General features: G+C 34.3%; 3 long non-coding RNA genes across 3 annotated transcripts; all 3 read right to left on the reverse strand.

Moving 5' to 3' along the window:
- Positions 1–710: 710 nt before the first annotated feature.
- Positions 711–2379, reverse strand: LOC133530916 (uncharacterized). The gene is made up of 4 exons (XR_009801392.1): positions 2276–2379; positions 1762–1785; positions 1452–1475; positions 711–786 (listed from the first exon to the last, which is right to left on the reverse strand). It is a non-coding gene; the product is annotated as an uncharacterized LOC133530916 (long non-coding RNA).
- Positions 2380–5556: 3177 nt separating this feature from the next.
- LOC133530931 (uncharacterized) lies at positions 5557–8212 on the reverse strand. The gene is made up of 2 exons (XR_009801408.1): positions 7994–8212; positions 5557–6847 (listed from the first exon to the last, which is right to left on the reverse strand). It is a non-coding gene; the product is annotated as an uncharacterized LOC133530931 (long non-coding RNA).
- Positions 8213–10089: 1877 nt separating this feature from the next.
- Positions 10090–13584, reverse strand: LOC133530874 (uncharacterized). Its single transcript, XR_009801387.1, has 3 exons — positions 13552–13584; positions 12286–12342; positions 10090–10126 (listed from the first exon to the last, which is right to left on the reverse strand). It is a non-coding gene; the product is annotated as an uncharacterized LOC133530874 (long non-coding RNA).
- Positions 13585–16342: the final 2758 nt, after the last annotated feature.

Here is a 16342-nt window from a genome sequence, read left to right on the forward strand (position 1 = left end):
ATTATAAGTTTAGCTTAGAAACAAACAGCCCGATTAGAATGTTAAAGTAACTTTAACATAGGTACGTCAAATATTGGGTCTAGATACGATATGGATCGGATCTGTCAGTGTCAAAAGTGACGTTTCCTTAAACAAAAACGCGACAAGTTAGTGAGAAGTTTGATGTGTGAGAAGGTGAAGTTTTAATTAGCTTTGAATGAAAAAAAATGATAGCCATCCATAGTAATGACCACTCTTTTGTAAGGAAGAAAAAAATAAGGCAATATAAGTCTTATTGTTTAGAGGGACGCATACCACGTGGTCGAAAATACAAAAAGAAAAAACGTTTTTCCACTTTCATCATGTTTTTAGTATAACACCTCACTGAAATATTTATTTTATTCTGTTTTTAGTATTTGTTGATATAGCGGTGAAAATTTGAACTATTTAGCTATCACGGTACATGAAATACAGCCTGGTACAGATACAGACAGACAGACGGATAATGGAGTCTTAGGGTCCCGTTATTACCCTTTGGGTACGGAACCCGAAAAACATAATTATTACATAACAAAACGTCAATAGATAGGATTTTATTGTAGATTGCTGATCAATTGAACTCATAAATAAATTTATAAGTAATTAAGTGCCTACGCCATTTACGTACCTTGTCATTTATAATCTAAAATAGAATTAGAAATATTTTTAGGGACTTAAATAAAACTGCGATAGCTTTAAGACATATTTATTTCTGAATTAAAATATGTCCGACGTCTGTGTGGTGTGTTTCAGGAGTTAGAGCGCCATCTATGGGATTATTTGATCATTCTATTAAAAAAGAGGCCGTCTAAGTTAAGTTTTACTCAGACTTTGCAGCAACAAAGGATGAAAAAGCCACCTTAACATATTTGCTTTAGTTTCATTGTATACTGATTTCGTTTTAGCCATTTATCATATCATTTATTCATTGTGAAGTCATGTACATTTCAATTAAGATGCAATATACAACATATATTATTATATACAAACAAGTCAGACCATGACACCCCGTAGGGGCATACAATATTACTTAAAGCTAATTACAGTTCCTACATAATTAACTAACAAAATAATTACAAGAATTTAGCAAATTCCTAGATATCAAACGAAATTATGTCAAAATGCTCAAATCTCCAGAATGCGTATAATTTTTTCAAAGTATCAATATTTTTAAATTAACGTTTCTTTTTAACATTGAGATTGTTTCCGATTTGGACGATGTGAAATGAAGTCAATTTGACATTCGGCTATTTAAAAAAAGACATTTAGCCAATACCTTCGGCTCAGGTGACAATTTTACACCCGGCACGCAATTTCCTACTTTTCCTCCCTTGGGACACAAATGGCAAAGGCTTATGCCCAACAGTGGTCTCACTGTTGGGCATAAGCCTGGGCACTCAAATAGGCCAAAAAAAATATTTTGTTTACTTTACCGTGTTGGTCAGTTTTTGAGCTTGCTGAAATAAATACAATATTATTAATGTATAAAATTGTTATTTGTAGACATAGGTTAGTTAATTTTCGGCCTTATCGGAAACCGGGAAGTGGGTCAATTTTGTCTTGCAAGATTTGACCCGTACAAATATATATGCAAGTTAAATAAAAGCTTGTAACACAGATCGTGTCATTCACGTAGACGCGTGCCTTGACTTGTATTGTCATATAATTAAAGGTTAAATTTGACAAATTTGCGCGTCATCGTGGATGACACGAACTATAATATGATAAATTTGTCAACTTTACCTTCTGTGTCGTATCCTTTAATTGCTGTAATAAGTTCAATGTATATAATTACCTCTTTAAAGCGTGGAAATGTAAATGATAAGTTACTTGAAGAAAAGATGTTGAGAGTTACTTGATTTTTTCAAACGCCTCTTCGTTGCTTGAGTATACCGACTGACTGCTGGGAGGACATTGCATTACAAAGATCGGAATGCCGTTCTAGTGTTCATAAGAAAGTAAATCAATTTGAGCAGCAGCGTCTGGAAGACCTAGATGCTAAACTTCATATCCGCAAGACCTAAATCCCTTCACGTACACGGCGTATACCCGCAACTCGACTGGACAACTCCATTGTGCATCGTGTGACCGTATCTTCAAGACAACGTTTGGTGTTGCGAGCCACATTAGGGCTTTACAGAATAATTTCATAAAATTGTAATGGAGTCGCCATTGCCGGATACAGCAAAGAAAATTGATTATGATAATGATGAAGAAAAATAAGGATTTTAAACTTAGTCAATAAAATGTGTCTTACCTTCGCCATGACTTGAGATAGCTGTTAATTATATTTTTGAATCAATATACAATATACATACTAAACCTAAATAAGCAATAATAAACTGACAATAGGGTTGGCAACTGTCAAAGGTTTGCATAGATGGCACCATCATAGCATGGGGCTGTCATAAAATAAATAATAGTATTACGTACAGATGGTTCACTCTCTAACAAAACGCGTCTATTACGACAGATGATATACCCGCAAGGTTCATTCCGTAGCGGTGCGCGGCAACCACTACTGCTAGACACCAGAATTGGTGTGGGCCGCATGTACTTGCGGCGGCGCGACGAAATCGCGAAGTGAGCTACATCTGCCCCTGTCTCTAATTTCGTTCTATGATTTTTGGCTTAATGGGCTGTCATCCACGGCATAAAATTCCCAAAAAAAAAAACAAGAATTTGACATAATTCTAGGGATTGACAGGGCAAGCTATGCTCATTGCAATAAGTTTTGTAGAATCAATAAAGCAGTGCCAATGTAAAAAAGCTACTTAGGTTATATCTATATACTTAAACAAAATTGTTTATTAAATATTTTAATTATGTCGCGACTTGAGTCAATGACGGATGTCAAATATTTGCAATTGAGATAAGAATAAATCAAAGTGGTTTGAAAATAGAAAACAACACCACTAACACGCTTAGGGTACAAAATAATTGTCCGATTCAAACTTTAAGATACGTCAAATATTAGGTCTAGATACGATATAGATACGTCAGTGTCAAAAGTGACGTTTTTGTTTGAAGTAACTCTCTAGTTAAACCTAATATTTGACGCAAATCACGCACAACCATCTCGCTCACGTTTACGTTGAGTGAGTGAGAGAGAAGCTTTACTTAATAATATTTCAACGTTCTATAAAATTGAACATATTATGAAATAAAATTGTACGAACCAGCTGAAACGAATTTAAAATTTTAGTGGCTTTTTATTTTTTATATGTATAAGATTACATATGACTTTCGTTATTTTAGTTACTTGATCATGACTAGAACTTTCGATTAAAATATTTTCGTTTTTATTTTTATTATACTGATAATTGGGTGAGGGTCAATCGGTCCTCGTTAGGAGTACGGGCAGCCGATTGCGTTATTAGTAGGTATAGATAAAGAGATAAAGATAGATTATTATTCAAGTAGGCATATTAAAATGCGCTTATGAACGTCAAATAAAGCTACGCCGGCTCTAAGCCTAAACCGGTAAGAAGCTCGGCGAGACACATCTTTTCAAAATATTACATCTTATAATTAATATGCATTAAATAAGAAAAAATAAAATTTAAATTACTATAGAAAGAAAATAATATAGTAGGTACTTTTCTGTATGGAAATTTGAATTAAAATATAATTATATGTACATCAAATCATACAAATACGTAGCTCTTTCAGAAAACATATCGACGTAGGTACAATCAACTGCTGCAACATTGCCTAATCATTCCAAACATTGCCAGGCTTGCAAAACAGTGGTACTCTACCAAATCGCTATCTATATTTAATAATGGAAAGAAGGAATACGACATACACATTTATTTGATAGAGAATCATTGTTTGTTCACGTCAGGCAAAGTTTGGCATGATAGGCAATGTTGAAAACCAGTCGACGGTACTTATTAAAATTTTTACTTGGTTTTTTTATGAGTTTAATTCAATAATGTAGGTATGAAAGAAAAAGTAAGCATGGTAAACAGAGAGAGAATATCGTGTACATAATGAATATATATACCGACGTTTCGAGCCCCTTACACTTTATTTTTTTGCAATCATCATATGAGACTATCAATGTCTAAAACATGTAAATGTATTTTCTATTCAAAATACAAGATGGTCCAGACTGTATTTTTTTTGCCATTTTGTATACTGAAAGCTTACCAATTTAGCTGCAGCAGGTGCGTTTTCGTTACTCTGCAAATATAAAAAATACAGCATAATGTCACTTATTTAATAATGTCACGCGATGCTGGAATAATATTCCACCGCCAATAAGAAACGCTGCTTCACGTTTTTAATTCAATAGGAAATTACAACGTCCCTCCTAGTCACGTGTGTCTATTGCGATTTAAAGTTTATGTTGCATAATTCAATTCCACATTCTCTCTTGTAATCTCTTGTTTACATCTGTTTTTAAATAATTCTAATTCTGTTTTTGCTGGCTATTATTTATAAGACTACCTGCTCCGCATTGTTTTTAGTACTCTTACGTTGTATTTTATTTCTATTTTAAGATTTAGGTTCTAAGTAGGGCCACTGAAAATCGACGTCGTCGCACATGCTCCGACACATGCCGAGTGGTTCCTCTTTGGAACAACAAATTACAAAAGTATGTAAAATGTTAATTTCAAGATTGTGTGTTGTGTCAAATAAATTATTTTTATTCTCATTTTCATTCATTTAGTCTGACTACAAAATAATTATATTACTGCTGTAACGTTTTCTTTATATTATTTTTACTCATAACCGTAAGCTCTTTATTTGTCTCTTCCTAGGTATGTTAATATATTATGTACTTCCATATAGTGTATATACAGCGGGAATACAAAATAATGAACTAAGTGGCAATAATCTTTTTTTTATCAAGAATATACGTCTGAAAACTATACTACTTGACTTTTTTTTATTCCGCTTCGGCTAAGATTTCGACTTGCGACCTGTTGTAACACCAGTCCAATCGGTCTAAAGGGGCCCGCTGATTACCAGTTCGCTGGACGATATCAGCTTGTCAGTTATTCGCAAAACCTGACAATCGCGAATAACTGACAGGCCGATATAGCAAGGCGTTCGACTGATCAATAAAAACTTTTCTTGCCAAAAGTGTTTTCGGCATGGCTCCTAAACTTTATAACAAACTGCCAGACCATATTACTAAATTAGATGACATAGGATTATTCAAAAAGAGTCTGTTTAAATTCTTAGTTAGGAAAGCGTACTACTCGATTGGAGAATACCTGTCTAATTCAGAGTATTAATTAAGTAGGTATATATACGAATGTCAATTATTAAATTACATTAAATTATATTATTAATTTTTTAAATTATAATTTATAGATTAAGTTTGTAAATATGCATGCACCATCTGGACAATATTTGTATGCCTAATGGCTAAGCATAGTGATACTTTCTTATTTACATTTGTATGATCTGTGAAAACCTATGTTTACAAATAAATATATGGATGGTAATCAGTGGGCCCCTGTAACCTATTGGAGCTTAAATTAAAGTGGCATTTTTGTTGAAAAACGTTTGTGTGCTACTTACCAGTGTATTCATTAGTTTGCCTTGTAACTTTGACATGGCCTTTGTGGCCTCATGTTGAATCCCCTAAAATAAAACAATTATTTGAAACGCCATACTTGTATTGCCTTGGTCTAAGAGTATATATATATATATATATATTATAATGTCACTTACAGTATACACCAGACACGACACATAGGAATATAAAAATTGAATTATAACATAACTATATTCAATTACTACCAAAAACAAGAAGTCAGAATTTAAATATAAGTACATATTATCTAATTAGTGCTAATGGTGCTCGGGGCGACTATGGCCTCGAGGTAGCGCCCGGCTGTGGCTAAGAATCTCGGTTCAGGAGTCGAAAATAGGTCTAATGAATCGTCCTGGGTCAATATGCCGTTAATAATATACATAGGTAGTATTTAAGTTTATGGCAAAATTTTCATTTTTGATATAAGATTTTATCGCTGACTGTACTTTTCTTTTCACGAGCAACTAATACTCTTTGAGACAATTCTAAAAACCCAAACACAAGTTTTTTTTTTCACATTATCATATATTTATTTATCACAGAGTTCCCATGGCCACCTCCTGTCTCCATCATCGGATCAACTTGATGTCATCAAGTCATCATAATATTGCATTGTCATCCGATTTACATATGTGTGCAAAATGTCAGCTCAATCGGAAATCGGGAAGTGGGTCATATTTAACTTCCAAGATTTGAGACTAACAAAATAACATACATACTAACAAGGCAAATTAAACAAAAGCTTGTAATATAGATAGAAAATGTGAAATGTATCACAATAATGTGAATATTAGAATAATATGGAATTGATAAAAAATACAGGTCCTGAACGTTTAAAAAAAGCTTTTTTTTAACTTCCAAAAGGAAGGAAGCAATTCGATTCCTTACAGTTTATACAAAAAAAAGATTATATAGAACTATATACATAAACGTAACTGTATTATATTTCTTGTTTTCCATACTTTTAGATGAGCTTTGTACCCCTAGTGTAAATTTATTCGATGGCGCAAAACAAAACACGCGCTCATTATTTTTTCCTGCTCTCAAACATATACTCAAACCAGCCATTAACTAGCAAGTTGCTTGAGCATCACTTTCTATAGGAGTTAGAAGATTTAGTAACTTTTTAGTACTTTGGAGGACAATTTCTCCCAATAGCTTGAGTTTGGGCAGCTAAAAAAAATACGTGTCCGTTATTTTAGACTACTCTAATATAAATCAAATCGGAACCGGACAGTTGGGTACCTTTCCTTGTAAGTCATGTTTTGTAAAACACTTTGTAGGTGAGAGTCAGAATGGCGGGTGTACCTAAATAAAATCAAATGAAAAGCATACCATATTTTTGTACCTAATTTGTACTATTTAGTACCTCGTTTAAAAAAATTTGTACCTCACGGTACGTAAAGTTATCAACAAAAAACAGGTCACCCGCCATCCTGACAGTCAGAATGGCGGGTGTACTTTATTACGCTATGTTCCCGTGGTTATTGATAAATTCTATAAAAGCCAAATTTTTGTACCTTTTTTGTACCTTCAAATTCAATTATAATATGAGTCATTTTATTTGTGCTTTCCTAGTTTTACTCATTTTATATTTTGCTTGCTATTACAATTTTGCAGGCGTTATAATTTTTCAAGTTATTGATTTAATTTTTAAGAAAAAACGCTAAGGTACAATTATTTTTATTACGCCAGGATTTAGTACCTTTAATGTTTAATCTGTTAAGTTCAAATAACTCAGAAAATCATGTCTTAAAAATGATTTTTCTTAGGAAGATATCTTTGAATTGGCGCCTAGCCTTTTTTAACGCTAAGGTACAATTATTTTTATTACGCCAGGATTTAGTACCTTTAATGTTTAATCTGTTAAGTTCTAATAGCTCAGAAAATCATGTCTTAAAAATGATTTTTCTTAGGAAGATTTCTTTGAATTGGCGCCTAGCCTTTTTGAAGACATGATTTACTGAGTTATTTGAACTTAACAGATTAAACATTAAAGGTACTAAATCCTGGTGTAATAAAAATAATTGTACCTTAGCGTTTTTTCTTAAAAATTAAATCGATAACTTGAAAAATTATAACGCCTGCAAAATTGTAATAGCAAGCAAAATATAAAATGAGTAAAACTGGGAAAGCACAAATAAAATGCCTCATATTATAATTGAATATGAAGGTACAAAAAAGGTACAAAAATTTGGCTTTTATAGAATTTATCAATAACCACGGGAACATAGCGTAATAAAGTACACCCGCCATTCTGACTGTCAGGATGGCGGGTGACCTGTTTTTTGATGATAACTTTACGTACCGTGAGGTACAAATTTTTTTAAACGAGGTACTAAATAGTACAAATTAGGTACAAAAATATGGTATGGTTTTCATTTAATTTTATTTAGGTACACCCGCGATTCTGACTCTCACCTTTGTAGAGTGATTAACTCGGGTGAAAAACACCCGCTCTGACTCGGATTACAGGCACTCTCAGTCCATTCTGTCAGCGTCTAAACACCTCGTCAGAAATGGGCTCCTTTCTTCCCTTGGTCAACAATCTACTGTTGTTTATTTCATTGCGTCGTTTCGTTGCGTATACTTCTGCATCAGACAATATAAGAAAAAACCATACCTTTCAGCTAAGGCGAATACGTACCTGACTGACCACGTGATTCAACTAGAGGAAATAAGTAAAGTGCCGTTAAACAGTGACTATTAAGGTGCCGCTGGTTCAGAGAGCGGAGTTTTTGAAAAATCGTAGGAACCGCTTTTTAGGCTTTTATACCCAAAGGGTAAAACGGGAACCTATTACTAAGACTCCGCTGTCCGTCCGTTCGTCCGTCTGTCACTAGGCTGTATCTCATGAACCGTGATAGCTAGACAGTTGAAATTTTCACAGATGATGTATTTCTATTGCAGCTATAACAATAAATACTAAAAAGTACGGAACTCGGTGGGCGAGTCCGACTCGCACTTGTACGGTTTTTTAGATAAAAACAGTTTGTAACATTTAAGAGGCAAGTATAGCACGTATCTACGCGTTCATACAAAAAGAGAAAATGTTTTTCCACTTCTAAACATTTTGCATTATCCATGGTTTTTTACTAAGTTATTGACACGATAAAAAACTAGGTTTATAGATTTTTTTTTTCAAAAAAGTGAAACCTATAAACCTAGAATACATTATGTTGAAGCGATCGACATCAAAATCAAAGTGGTATGTTAAGATTTAGTTAGTGGAAACCGTTTTCTCCCGAAATGGAATTTCATAGAAAAAGTACCGTTCTTTCGTTAGGAATAGCACAGCTATTTTTTCCTCTTAAAACTTTCGCTTTTTGAACACATTTTATAACGTATTTAAAACTATTTTATTTATTTTTTACCTTTTTTTCCGACGTCGGTTTTAAATACGTTTTAAAACAATACAGCTCTCAAAAAATTCACTAGAAATCTTGAGGATTTTATCTAGGGACTTTAGCAATACAAATCCTGATTTTTTAACTTTCGCTTGATAAAAAAAAAATCACGAACATATGTCTAAAATACATTTAAAAACTTGCAACAATTTATTCAAAAGGCTTTAAAATATGAAAATTGCTTCGAAAAATGCGCAATTTTATTTTTGAAGGAACTATTACTGTGTACTTTTTTAAAACTTACAACAAATTGAAATACTTAAACATGGTATCCGTGGTCCTGAGCACGCATATATCATTCTCGCTCACGAGTACGCAGTGTGAGAGAGAGATAAGAAGGGCCCGTGTTGATATAGCTTGTAATGTATTTTTAATTTTGTAATGTTTATGTGGGCACAGACGGTACATGATTTTTATAACTACTGTTATCTCTTCTTCTTCCTCGCGTTGTCCCGGCATTTTGCCAGGGCTCATGGGAGCCTGGGGTCCGCTTGACAACTATTCCCAAGATTTGGCGTAGGCACTACTTTTTACGAAAGCCATTGCCATCTGACCTTCCAACCCAGAGGGTAAACTAGGCCTTGTTGGGATTAATCCGGTTTCTTCACGATGTTTTCCTTCACCGAAAAGCGACTGGTAAATATCAAATGATATTTCGTACGTAACTTCCGAAAAACTCATTGGTACGACCCTGGGTTTGAACCCGCGCCTTCCGGTTTGCAAGTCGCACGCTCTTACCGCTAGGCCACAAGCAAAAAAAAAAAAAAATATATATATATATATATATATATATATATATATATATATACGTTTGTCAGTTTTTAAATAAATAATAGGTAAGTAATACGTACCAGCTGCAAAATATGTAAATAAACAAATCAGTTTTACTTTTTTTTTTATAACTAGTTGTAATTATTTCGAAAAAGGGTAAGTAGAGAAAAACAAATTGGCTGGGTACATTTTTTTGTTGTTGTATCCATTTTTCTTAATTTAAATACGTCATGAAAATCGATTTTATATTTTGTTTTACAATAAAAATATACATAATAAATATACACGGTGTAACATGATATTATTGCATAGATAGGCACAGGCGGGTGAAAGTCAATGAACTTACTTTTTTTTCATCGTCGCTTAGGTTGTCACTCTGTAAATTATTACAACCGAATTGTAAATAATTTTATAAATGCAGCTACTACGAGGGGACCGATTTTTGAATTTCGAGCGCTCGATTTCGTCACTCGTAAATCTATGGAAAACGGCGAAATGCTATTTTTTTTAATATGAGCGATAGAAATAGGGAATCGAGTGGAGTGGAATTTAAATGCCTAGTAGTGGAGATATTATTTAAGAAAATACACGAAATCGAGTGGTCGAAATTCAAAAATCGGCCCCCAAGAGCCGTCACACTGATCCATCAGTTTATTTCCCAGATCCAGGACGCTGATGTATTTGCCAATAACATGGCACTATGGGGTTCGTGCGCCTTGGAGGGTCTGCCATCTTGTGGCCTGAATCGGAACCATAAACATGTATATTTACACGTAACGTGTTTTCTTATGCGTAGTAGGTTCTGCCATCTTGTGGGCTACATCGAAACAATAAACATCACATTTAAGCCTCGCGCCAAAAATCTGACGGCTCCTGTGCTGCCTCCTACAGTTCATGCACGCTCCCTATTAAAAGCAAAAATAGTTCAATTTTCAGATCTATTATTCCGTTCATTGTAAATAAATAATTGTGTGCTTTCTTTGTGAAATTGACATTTATTTTAATTTATTTTTAATTTAGTGTTTATATTACCTATACCTAATTTAATTGTAACTTAATATTTATTCACCTGTAATTTGACATAATCAAATTTAATTGTAACTTAATTTTTATCGAATTGTAATTTGACGTAATTTAATTTTAATTTGTATAATTGTGTTATTTAATTTATTTAGATTGACTTTGTATTTTCTTGTGAGCGTTTTGGGGTCACCTGTAAGCCCGCAAGAGTTTTTCACTAATAAAAACAAAGGGTTGCACTCCAGGAGTGCCGGCAGAAGTGAAAACTTGAATATTAACGTAGTGCATTTTTGATATTTTGGAATAGGGAATAATTATCCACAAATTGCTTTAATTATCAGTATAAAAGTAGTATCATTTATGTGGTAAAATACAATATTCATTTATTGCGTTCTACTGGCTTCAATGACATTGTAACAATTTTTCGATCAGGTCACGTGTCCGTCTTACGAATTTTCAATCTGTCGGTCACGTGACCTGTCGCGAGTTTAACATTTTTTCCCCATCACAAAAAGTGTCAGCGCCGCTAAAGAAGTTTTTAGTTAAAAAATACAAATATAAAATAAAATTAAGCAAAAATAAGATTAAATGTTTTTTTTGGAATAGAGATTTAAAAGATTCTACAAATTTTTAGGGTTTCGTACCCAAATTACTAAGAATCCACTGTCCGTCTGTCTGTCTCTCTGTCTGTCACTAGGCTGTATCTCATGAACCGTACAGTTGTCTAGACAGTTGAAATTTTCACAGATGATGTATTTCTGTTGCTTTTTTTTTATTATTTAACAAACAAATACAATATTTTAAGTACCTTAATCTAATTTTTCGCCAAACTGTCAAACAGTTTGTTGGCGGTGCGCTCTAAAATAATCTTAAACTAAATAGGTACACTAAAAATTGAGTAATACGTTAAGTAGAAGTATGAGCATAGATAACATACCTATAATCTAGTGAGATTTAACGTGCCATTTCACAACACAAGACAAGACAAGACATACTAAAAACAGATGAAAATAAATATTTCAGTGGGGCTCCCATTAAACAAACGTGTTTTTTTTTGCCGTTTTTTACGTAATAGTATGGAACCCTTCGTACGCGATTCCAACTCGCACTTGGCTGGATTTTGGTATATTCAGAAAAAGATAGATAGAGATATACTATAGAAATTATACTCTTAACACTCCGCACCCTCGTTGATCTCTGGCAACCTTACTCACCGGCAGGAACACAACACTATGAGTAGGGTCTAGTGTTATTTAGCTGCGGTTTTCAGTAAGATACTTCCCCAGTTAGGCTCTGCTCCAGATCTGGAATGACATCCGCTTTGCTGATGTCATTTTTAGAGAACGGTTTTTTCTACATACATTTACACATTACAACCCAGGTTAGAATCCACATTTTTGAATACTACACAGGTATGAAATGTTAATTGATAATCAATAGATTTTGAATATAAAAGACACTTGAAGAATAAAAAAACGGTATTGTTTTTATTTTACAATATTAAAAAATACTTACATTAACTTTTTTACTCAGTTCACTTAGTTTTTCGACGATGATTTGTAGTCTTCCACCCTAAAATAATTATTTTACTTAATTATAAAAAAACAACAAGGCCTTATTATAGCCCTAGAATATGTCCACTTTTTTTTTTTTTATATTTAAACAGAAAAAAGTAAAAGTAGTCATTAGATTTCTTAAACTTTCAGAAATTTAGTGACCTCTGATATAACTTAATTAATTTTTAACAAGCAGAAACGTCTGCGAACGATGCTAAGAGTATTAAGCTTAGAATAAATTACTGTCTTGGGTGAGTTTAAGCTCACGGCCTCTGGGTCGATACTCCAGCGCACTGCCATCTGAGCCACCAAGAGCTCATCCATAGGCAACAAATTTTTCCACCATATGGGTCTAGTGGACCCTAGCGACATCTACCGTAAGAACGATGCACTCTTAGACGGTTACCAGAGTTGGGTTGTTCTTTTGTCTCCGGAACATGCTGTGACAGAACAACGAGGTAAAACACCAGCAGTACTGGCCTAACCTAGGCACGTGCAGGCAGGCCAAAGAAGCCCTCCCAAACATCAACCCCGGTTTGTCAAGGAGGCTGAGACAGCTGAAAAGGCCACAGCTCCGGCTTCGGACTGGGGCCATAACTGGCTACGCCCCACTAAACAAACACCTGTTAACTTTACGTGTTACAGATAGCCCCCTCTGCAGGGCGTGCATGGAGGCAGAAGAGACAGCCGCCCACATCATTCTCGAATGGCAGAATACCGGGCACAACACCTCGATTCGCCGGGGTCTCTTCCAGAAGTCGTCGGCAACATCAAGGGTCTGCTAGGCTTCTTGGTAGAGTTGGATTGGCAAAAGTAGTGCCACCGACAACGTCTCATGATTAGCACTGAATGGGTTAGAACATGGTTACTTTCGGCCCGATTCGAAGAATGAGATACGATAACGACAAGTTCTGGTTTAGATAAGTTCTCATTTAGTTATCGTTTGCATGTCGTATTTGATAGAAGCAGCTCGATTCGGGCAACCAATGTCACTTTGACGTTAGAAATATCGTAGATAGATCTTATTGGGATCACAGCAGAATCGAAATAAACGTCAATTTTGACATGTCGTTTAGTTATCGTTCTTTTAAAGATCTTTCCAAGAACTTAAACGTGTCTTAATCATTCTTCGAATTGGGCCGTATATCTTTATACTATATAGACCGTCAAATAAATGTAATATAACATTAGTGTATTACTGAGGTTAGTGCGAATAAATACTTACATCTTCAGCTGTTGCCTTGCCGATGTGCTAAAATTGTATGCAGAAATGAGTTAAATATTAGGAGACCAAGGTGAGTTAAAACAGGGGTAGGTTGAAACAACGCCAGTTTTGAGAGAACTGGGTGTCTTGTATAGCCAAGGTGACAATCGTTTGCGCCAGGATAACGAAACGCTTTGTGTCTCTCTATCAGTTAATAAATAATAAAAATATATTAGGCTAAGTATTGGAACGTGTACTGAAAAAAGAACGTCTAAGAAAGAAAGCAACAGTTCAAATTATAAATTTGTTTTATCACAATTCCATGTTAGTGCGAAAGTGACAGTAAAGTTGCGTTTCATTCGCTACGGTGCGTAAACGATTGGCATGTTGGCTACGCACCCTGTAACTTGGAGTTGTGGAAAACGATGTTTTACCGCGTTCTACTCTATTGGTCCCTCAATATGTGTCCTTGCTTCGAGACGATTATAAATACCGCAAAAGTGACGTTGTTTCAACTAACCTCTATTTTAACTCACCTCGGTCTTCCCTAAACGCAAATTTTCTTAACTTTTGTGGTTTTATCTTTTCATTAATTTTTTTCCTAATATATTTTAAAAACATTATTTAAAGTAAATCTTTAAATAATGACTTACCACCTGAAAGTGCGTATAAAACATCATTACTTTACACATCTTTGAGAAGGCGATCAGTTGAGGCCTACATTTGGTCTCAGCTCAGCTCAGCACATTACAGGCGCTCAAAACCAAATCAACTAAAAAATAGTACATTTCGATGCTAGTGCGGAAAGTATGATGACATTTCCGCACGTGTAACGAACGACGTTTTTTTAATACAGTTGCGAAAAAATAAGAAAAACAACAAGTACTTTTTTATGCATGTACTATAAGACAGAAACAATTGTAAATATAAAATATTATATTATTATTACATAAGTATCGTTATTTACGATTATTTGTGTATCGTATATTTAAATTGTATGAAAACAATATCGTATGTTGCCTTTAGAAACTTGAAACATTCTTGCGGTGAGAAAAAACGCCTCTGCTTTGACAGACGTTTCGGCAGCTATTCCGTTCCATTCAGACAACTTATTAAGAACGGTTTTTCAATATTCAATATTAAAAAATAAACGTGTTATAATGATGAAGAGGTAAGTAAGAATATATGAAATATGCTTAAATTTATTATTTTTACATTAACAGCAGGTTTTTATGTTGATTACGGCTTTTAAAGGAAACTAACATTAACACTCATCAATAAGTAGTCGTGAATTGGAACACGTGGAAAAGTAAAAAGCACTAGTTCGCGAAATCCAACTTTCCGCACTCTAAACAGCTAGGTAAAATAGCACTTTTTGAGCAACTGTATTAAAATAGTACATTACGATACAAGTGCGAAAAATAGGAAATTCGAAACGAGTGGCGATAAATTAAAACACGACCGAAGGGAGTGTTTTAAATCGACACGAGTTGCGAATTACCTATTCGCACATGTATCGTACAACGTTTTACAGTACATATGGCCCTTTAAATGTTCGACACAGTAACGTAATATGCTACTTCTCGCAGTAGTGCTATAAAGTAGCCCCATATGTACTGTAAAATACATTTTTCAATATAACATAATAATTGATTTTATTTCAATCATTTCAATTCTACGACGATCAAACGACGCAAAATAAATATGTAGATCTACGCGACGTCGCTTTGTGTCTGTGTGTTTTTTTGTGTAAATATTCTTCATATTTTCAAACCCGGCTCGTACCAATGAGTTTTTCGGAACTTATGTACGAAATATTATTTGATATTTACCAGTCGCTTTTCGGTGAAGGAAAACATCGTGAGGAAACCGGACTAATCCCAACAAGGCCTAGTTTACCCTCTGGGTTGGGAGGTCAGATGGCTGTCGCTTTCGTAAAAACTAGTGCCTACGCCAAATCTTGGGATTAGTTGTCAAGCGGACCCCAGGCTCCCTTGAGCCGTGGCAAAATGTCGGGACAACGCGAGGAAGAAGAAGATTCTTTATATTTTCATTTATTTTGTAGTTATGCAATGCCTTGGTATATATAATATACTCATGTGCTGTGAAATTAATAATAAAATAACTTGATGTAGAGAATATATTTGATGGTAAAAATTGATGGTAATTCTAATTATATTTAAAAATAAAATGAGCAATACTCACAGACAGCTGAAATTAATTTCAATTGTAATATTAATGTACAATGTCTGTTGAAATTGATTTATGGTTTATTTGATACAAATTCTATTTCACTGTAAATTTATGTATAGGGTAACAACAGTTTGCACATTTCCCCTCAAATCTTAAGGAAACCTTGAGAGTGGGTACTTCGAAGATTTCTCAAATTATAACTATATATTAATTTGACTTGACCGTTATTCGAAGCTTATTAATTGAGAGAGGCACATCGTTTCCCGCCATTGTATTGCTATCTCTTTCTAACGTATGGCTATATTTCACTCTTTTTCCCCCACCATTAGTGGACCACCACCTGGCAGTGGGGATGAGTTTTACTTAAACGAAATCCCAGAATGGCTCGTCATTGGCGTCTCGTTTCCCGCCGCGATAGGTCGTGTTAACAAAAAGTACGACTTTGGTTAAATCCGTTATTTAAAATTATTGCTCGCTTCAAGTACAAGCATAATATCTAAGTTTATAGTTCCGTGTTCATTACCTGCGAGTATCTAGTAAAAGGTTACCTATTTGTGAAAACTTATTCACGTAAGTAATCTTCGAGTAGCTATTTATTTTGTTTCTATTCCATTGCACA

Source organism: Cydia pomonella, chromosome 24 (genome assembly GCF_033807575.1).
Source record: "Cydia pomonella isolate Wapato2018A chromosome 24, ilCydPomo1, whole genome shotgun sequence".
Classification (NCBI taxonomy): domain Eukaryota; kingdom Metazoa; phylum Arthropoda; class Insecta; order Lepidoptera; family Tortricidae; genus Cydia; species Cydia pomonella.